Source organism: Dreissena polymorpha, chromosome 6 (assembly GCF_020536995.1).
Source record: "Dreissena polymorpha isolate Duluth1 chromosome 6, UMN_Dpol_1.0, whole genome shotgun sequence".
Taxonomy (NCBI): domain Eukaryota; kingdom Metazoa; phylum Mollusca; class Bivalvia; order Myida; family Dreissenidae; genus Dreissena; species Dreissena polymorpha.
The window spans coordinates 22,496,611-22,503,748 of record NC_068360.1 but is presented as its reverse complement, the minus strand read 5'-3'; the positions used below and the strand labels follow the sequence as shown (position 1 = coordinate 22,503,748).

Genomic DNA, 7,138 nt, shown 5'->3' with positions numbered 1-7,138 from the left:
GCAGTGATTTGCCTCAGCTTAACGAAACTTAGCCCCCTTTATCATTCGTTCGATTGAACGTCATCAATGATGACGTCCAATACATCACTCATTCCATACCAGTATTGCGACACCTTAAGGGTTTCGCGTGATGGAATGAGTGTGGAGTTCAAATAAATTTGAGATTTTTTTCTGTGCAAATGATGATTGCAACTATACAGTACTTCTTGCAGAGATTGTTTATATTTAAGCCTAGGCCACTTAATTACAGATGTTGTTATTTCGGCCGAACCACTAGCTTTTTAAAGCCATAAACAATCAAGTGTCATAAAAATTATATCAAAAATTAGCGACAGTGTAACAATGTTTAGTTTCGTAATATTCATTTATTTAGGCATAACTTTTCCCTTTGACATGAACTTAATTCAGAATGGGCTCTCAAAATAGGGCATTGTTACAAATTGGGCAAAAGTCAAGGGCAATACCGTCAAAATGCACTTTAACAACCCGGGTGACATTGAGCTTAAGTCGATTTTTTCTGTAAAATATTTTTACAGCGAACACACATAATGTCATTCTTTTTTAAGAAATACATGTCTTATGACTTAATATGATTATTAGACTGTATATATCTTTTTTTTAAACAACCTACACAATATATTATTATTATAACCATAAGTTATGATAAGTGTTCAATTTCATCAGTGTATACTTAGGGAAAATAAAACCATTAGTGCTAACATTGGCTCTATTATCTTATTGACAGAAAAGTACTCTCCAAGACACCCCAGACACTTACCAAATTCATGATTAAACATTTATAATTGCTAAATTTTGGAAAACCTTAAGTAAATTTGCGTATTAACTATTTCATATTTGAGGATTTTGAAAATTATGGACCCGAACGTCTGGTGTGTTTCGTCCCAATATCAGTCTGCAAAACTAAGTTTTTTGTCTTCATAGCCAATGTGGCTATGAATCTTTGAAAATGTCATAGCCAGAAGAGTTTCATGTCCAGAAAAAATAATTTACAGTGACATTATTATGAAAGTAATATCAACAGTCGTTATATATCAATTGCAATTGGGGGGGGGGGGGGGGGGGGGGGGGTAAGATTGCATACTAATCAGTATCCCAGGTTTTAAACTTTTATTCCATCACATCTGACACTGAGAGATTTTTACAATATAATATTTTGAAATATTATTTTCATTATTTATGATATGAATGATAAACACTGTTACGGTTATTTCGTTATTTCAAAGCTATTGTAATAAAGACATTTAAACGTTTTACTTAATGTATAAAACCCCTCGCACTATTATTTTATTTATCGGCGTAGAATACAAGTTCAGTTTACCAAAAGTATTACTTTTAAATAGGCGAGCCAGACTTTACACTCTCTATAATATCTAATGGATATGACTAATGATAGAAAACTAAGGGAAGTAATTAAGCGTTGTCACTGTAAGAATTTACACCTGGAATGCGTAATTGATTATAACATGTAATTGGTTTATTTGCTCTGAATTTTTTTCATTGCAATTCAGGCAATATATATTCAATTTTTCTATCGCTAGTGCCGAGATTTCATCGCATTGGCAATCAGGCTTTGGGTTAATTTTGCAGACTGCCCAATATTACAGAAAGTAAACTTGTGAACTTCTGGATGAAGCACAATAATTACATTAATTAATAATTGCTTATAAGTAGGGTATAAGAAAAGATGTGTTAGTCAGAAACACAATGCCCCCTTCTGCACCACTTTGAAGCCATATATTTGACCTTTGACCTTGAAGAATGACCTTGACATTTCACCTGTCAAAATTTGCAGGTCCATGAGATAGACATGCATGCCATATATCAAGTTGCTATCTTCAAATTTGCAAAAATATTGACCAATGTTAAAGTTTTCGGACGGACAGATAGACTGACAGAGAGACAGACAGTTCAAAAACTATATGCCACCCTTTGAGGGCATAAAAAGGTTCCCATACGTCTTTCTCTTACAGTAGGTCATATTGAAATAATGCTTATGACCAGAAGTTACAAATTTTACTTACTGTTAATGTTTTGTCGACTCGTACCGTGTTTCCGGGACTCATCAGTTGGAGAAACACCATCAACTTGAGTCAACAGAACAACTTTAAAACTGCTAAATAACTTCTAAACTAACAACAAGAATTTTAAAGCGAGATTATACGATTTTGTTAAATATCTATGAATTTATATAAAATGTGTAAAAAACATATTATATATAATACATATATTTCAATATCAAATAAAATTAAAGTTAAGAAGAACAGGAAAAGAAACTACGCTGAGGCTGATATTTGGGCCATTTACCAGGCCTTTTACCTGGTGCGCTGACTGCGATGTAGTTTTTCTTGGGTGAAAAGTCGCCTGTAAATCGCAAAATAACGCATAACAAATGCTAAATGTAAACATCGATTGGAAATGTTTCATTAGTATGTTTATATTCCTACTCACATAAATTGTGTTCTCCCCCATCTGTGTTTACACGGGCTTTGGACCGTTCCCTGAGAACAAAGCGTTCACAGGAAGCCACATTAAGGAGTGACACATCGGCACCTCCCCACCCTCGAACCGAAACTCTGAGTTCGGGGGTGTCTTACCCGTCGTTGTTGATTTGACCTAGTTTTTAACCCTATTTGAACTAAATAAACCACCAATCCAGATATCATCAAGATAAACATTCCGGTTAAATTTCATAAAGATTGGATGAAAACTGTGACCTGTATTGTCTACACAAGGTTTTTCTATCATTTGACCTAGTGACCTAGTTTTTGACCCCAGATGACCCAAATACAATCCCAACCCAGATATCATCAAAATAAACATTCTCATCGAATTATATATGAAAACTGTGACCTCTATTGCCTACACAATGTTTTTCTATTATTTGACCTAGTGACCTAGTTTTTGACCCCAAATGACCCAAATACAATCCAACCCAGATTTCATCAAGATAACATTCTGACTTAATTTCATACATATTTGATGAAAACATGTTGACATATAAGTTGTAAATATATGTGTTTAGACGATGTACAATGTGCAAGTCTTGAATAAAAAAGTCTGTCTGTCTGTCTGTTTGTCTGTCTGTGACCTCTATTGTTTACACAAGGTTGTTCTATTATTTGACCTAGTTACCTAGTTTTTGACCTAGTGACCTAGTTTTTTACCAGACAACCCTAAAACAATCCCAATCCAGATTTCATCAAAATAAACATTTTGACCAAATAAGACTGGATTGAAACTGTGACCTCTACTGTTTACACAAACTGTTGAGAGACGCACGCACGGACGCCAGACAACACACAATCACATACAGTACAGGCAACGTGTACTTTGACAAACGCCACTCGTTGCAGTGTTCATTTTACGGTGTTCGCTTAAACAGATAAGTGTGATAGAAACGCAAAAATCACAACATTCGCCATATCTCTAAACTATCAAATGAATTTCTGCATGTTTCTATTTAAAGATTTGATGTAATAAGCGCCCAATCAGAACAGGTGTATTGCAACATTCGTAAATCACCTGACGCCTAGTGTGCGCTTTGTGTAGAGTTCATGTTCTGTTACAAATTGTAGCCACAAATAAATACATGTATATATGCCCATGATATTTTCATTTTCTTTGTTCTGAACCATAAAAAGCGCGCAAAAATTGGCATGGGTGTATTTATTTTTGACACAAAATCTTTGTAGCGCAGACAACATTGGGATCTTTTAATTTCGATTTAAAGTTTCGTAGTGAATTTCTTCCTAAGTACCGGGGTAGCTTGCGAATTATTTGGAATTGACATTTCATCTGAATAAAATAAAAATCAAACACGCTGTAACACGCTATATTTAGATTTCATGCAACATGTACAAGTCATTTTCTGGAAATCGGGAAAAATGAAACCCAATTTTGTGAAAACAAAAAGGGCAATTGCATTGATTAACACCATAAAAGTTAATAGTATTGATCATCTAAATGCTTAGTTTCAGTTTCCGACTTAACGTACTGCCCGAGTTTAAGTACACATAAAAAATGTGCACATAATATCAACATGTACATAAAGTATATGATTTTATTTTGTACATGTACATTTAAAACGTGTGAATGACTCTCACAGACAGGTGTTTACGGTGGCTGCGCAGCATCGCGGTGATCACGGGTGTTCCCGTTTACGATAGCGTGCAATCGCGGCAATTTCAGGTGTTCGCCAAACACCGCGGTCAGTAGTGTGTCCGCCCCCCCCCCCCCCCCAAAAATGTCACCCATTGGGACAATTGAACACCGCGGACACGCGTTTCTGTCAAAGTACATATTGCCTGTACTGTGAGCTCACCATGTAACTTTGTGACAGGTAAGCTAAAAATAGAGTAAATCAGGTCCGTGAAGCAAAGTTTACATGTAATTTTATAGGAAGGGCTACCATCACGAAACCCAAAATACTGCCACACTTTTTATTTTAGCTTCATAGGCGCATCTGATTATTACAATTTTTCGGCCACAACTTTTTCAGCCATTTTTACTCTTTGTCGGAAAGTAGACTGTTACCCGCTTATTGATTGGATGACCAAAGTAATAATTAACCAAATCGCGCGTCGTTATTTCAGGTAAAGATAAAACATTGACCTTTCTGTATCAAATAGTCAGAGAGCAGGGCACTCTACTATCTATGGCTATATATTAAAGAATTAAATCGAATTTAGTAGGATTGGCATCGTAATCAAATCGATGCATTTAATTATAGTTATAACTCGTATTAGCTGCTCAGTGGCAGGGGTATCAACGGGCGCCATCCGATTCAATGTTCCTAGGCTCGGCTTATATCACCTTATCGGGCTTCTTCTCCCATTTGTAGTTTAAAAATCCGAGTGTCACTTGTGTTCGGAGGCACAGCACTTAAAAAAAATTCAGAGTGTCACATGTGTTCGGACGCACAGCACTTTAAAAAAAATCCGAGTGTCACATGTGTTCGGAGGCACAGCACTTTAAAAAAATCCGAGTGTCACGTGTGTTTGGAGGCACAGCACTACAAAAAATCCGAGTGTCACTTGTGTTCGGAGGCACAGCACTACTATTTACGTAAAACATTAAATAACATTGACAAAAAAGATGATTTCTCCATTGCAACACAGACGCTCTATGCATTTAATACATAAAGTGCCTCGCCGATGATGCTAACGGTGCGTGCATAAAAATCGCACTCCGTTAAAAACGTTGACGTGGCTAAAAAACGTTCCTCCAGTACAGTTTTAATTTTATCGCGATTTTTTTATTTTGGCTTTTAATTTTGAATATAATGATGTAGGGTCGCTGCAAAATAATAGGCCCCGTTGGGGAACCGTAACCACAACATTATTTTGAACCCCGTTGATGCTGCACCCTGTAAATGTTATTAGCAATTTAACAATTGATCAGTTATACAATTTTATTTCACGGTCAAAGAATTATTCCATTTCTGATATTGCTTGCAAATGCTATTTTACTTAAAATTAAGAAAATCAACTGACAAAAGCCTTAAAAACAAGAATATCAGTGAAACTGATGGATGCTCCCCGATGACGGGCTTTGTCAATCTATGTGTTAAAAACCACCTAAAAAAACTATTATAAGCCTTGGTGACCTTGACCCCAGTGACCTCATCAAAAGGTAGAGGTCCATGCAAGGTACCTACATGCCAAATATGAAAGAGATCAGTAAAGAATTGAAGGTGCTATGAGAAACTGTTACAAAAGTGTGACAGAAGAATCTATTATTAGCCTCAATGACCTTAACCCCAATGACCTCAAACCTCATCATAAGGTAGAGGTCCATGCAATGTACCTTCATGCCAAATATGAAAGAGATCTGTTAAGAAACTGTAACAAAAGAGTGACAGAAAAATCTATTATTAGCCTCAGTGACCTTGACCCCAGTACCTTCAAACCTAATCAAAAGGTAGAGGTCCATGCAAGGTACATACGTGCCAAATATGAAGGAGATCGGTTTGTTATTGAAGGTGCTATGACAAACTGTAAAAAAAGTGAGACATTAGAATCTATTATTAGCCTCAGTGACATTGACCCCATTGACCTCAAACCTCATCATAAGGTAGAGGTCCATGCAAGGTACCTACATGCCAAATAAGACAGACACACAGATTGTTTTATTGACGTAAACTTTACAGTTTTTTGTCATTTACAAAATAGTTATACAAAGCATTAAGTCAATGTGAGAACAAATAAGAATATTTAAATATCATATTGATCGCGTAAAGATCATATAACACTGTATTATGTGAATTGGGAATAAGACATCAATTTGGGAATAAATTGTGTTTTATCAAAAGTGCATAATATGCAGTTTTATATGATGCATTTTTTTAGTTTTACAAATTATACTTAAAACATATACTTGCATATATAATAGCATCATTAAAATTGTATATACTTCAAAACTGGATTTCTTATTAATAAAAAAAAAAACTCATTAAATGATACTGTGTCCATGCCGCGCATGCACACGGTTTCAAAATACACTTTAAATGATACAAATTCAATCACTGTTAATGAAAAAGTCATGGAAAATTTCTTATTAAGCTTAAATTATAGATAATGTATTACAAAATATATGTAGATCATGAAATGAATAGTTTTGTTTGAGAAAATCACCAAAATGATGTCCATTCGCAGTTTGATGTCTTATTCCAAATTCACATAATACAGTGTTATATTCATACATACATGAATTTAATAAAGAAGTTGAACATAATAAAGATTTGTTTTACAATTATTAATAATAAAAAATAAATAAATGTATTCATGTTTCGCCAGATTAACATATACTGATGATGAAAACAATTATTTGTTATTAACTTTCATAGAAATATTGGAAATATAAGAAAGAGATTGGTTAAGTTTTAAAGGTGCTATGAGAAAATGTAACAAAAGTGTGACAGAAGGAAGGACAAACTGGCAACTATATGCTCCGCCGAAATTTTATTTCGGAAAGCATAAAAACTAATTACTAGAGAACATTATATTTACAAAACACAACAACATTAATCTAACAGTATTTACAATTTTACATGCAATAATATATTAATAATTAATATCCAATGCTAACACAAACCTAATCAAACATCATGTATATTTAC

General features: G+C 34.6%; 1 long non-coding RNA gene across 1 annotated transcript; it reads right to left on the bottom strand.

The window, feature by feature from the left end:
- Nucleotides 1–2,549: 2,549 nt before the first annotated feature.
- LOC127835419 (uncharacterized) lies at nucleotides 2,550–4,203 on the bottom strand. Its single transcript, XR_008028517.1, has 2 exons — nucleotides 2,916–4,203; nucleotides 2,550–2,779 (listed from the first exon to the last, which is right to left on the bottom strand). It is a non-coding gene; the product is annotated as an uncharacterized LOC127835419 (long non-coding RNA).
- Nucleotides 4,204–7,138: the final 2,935 nt, after the last annotated feature.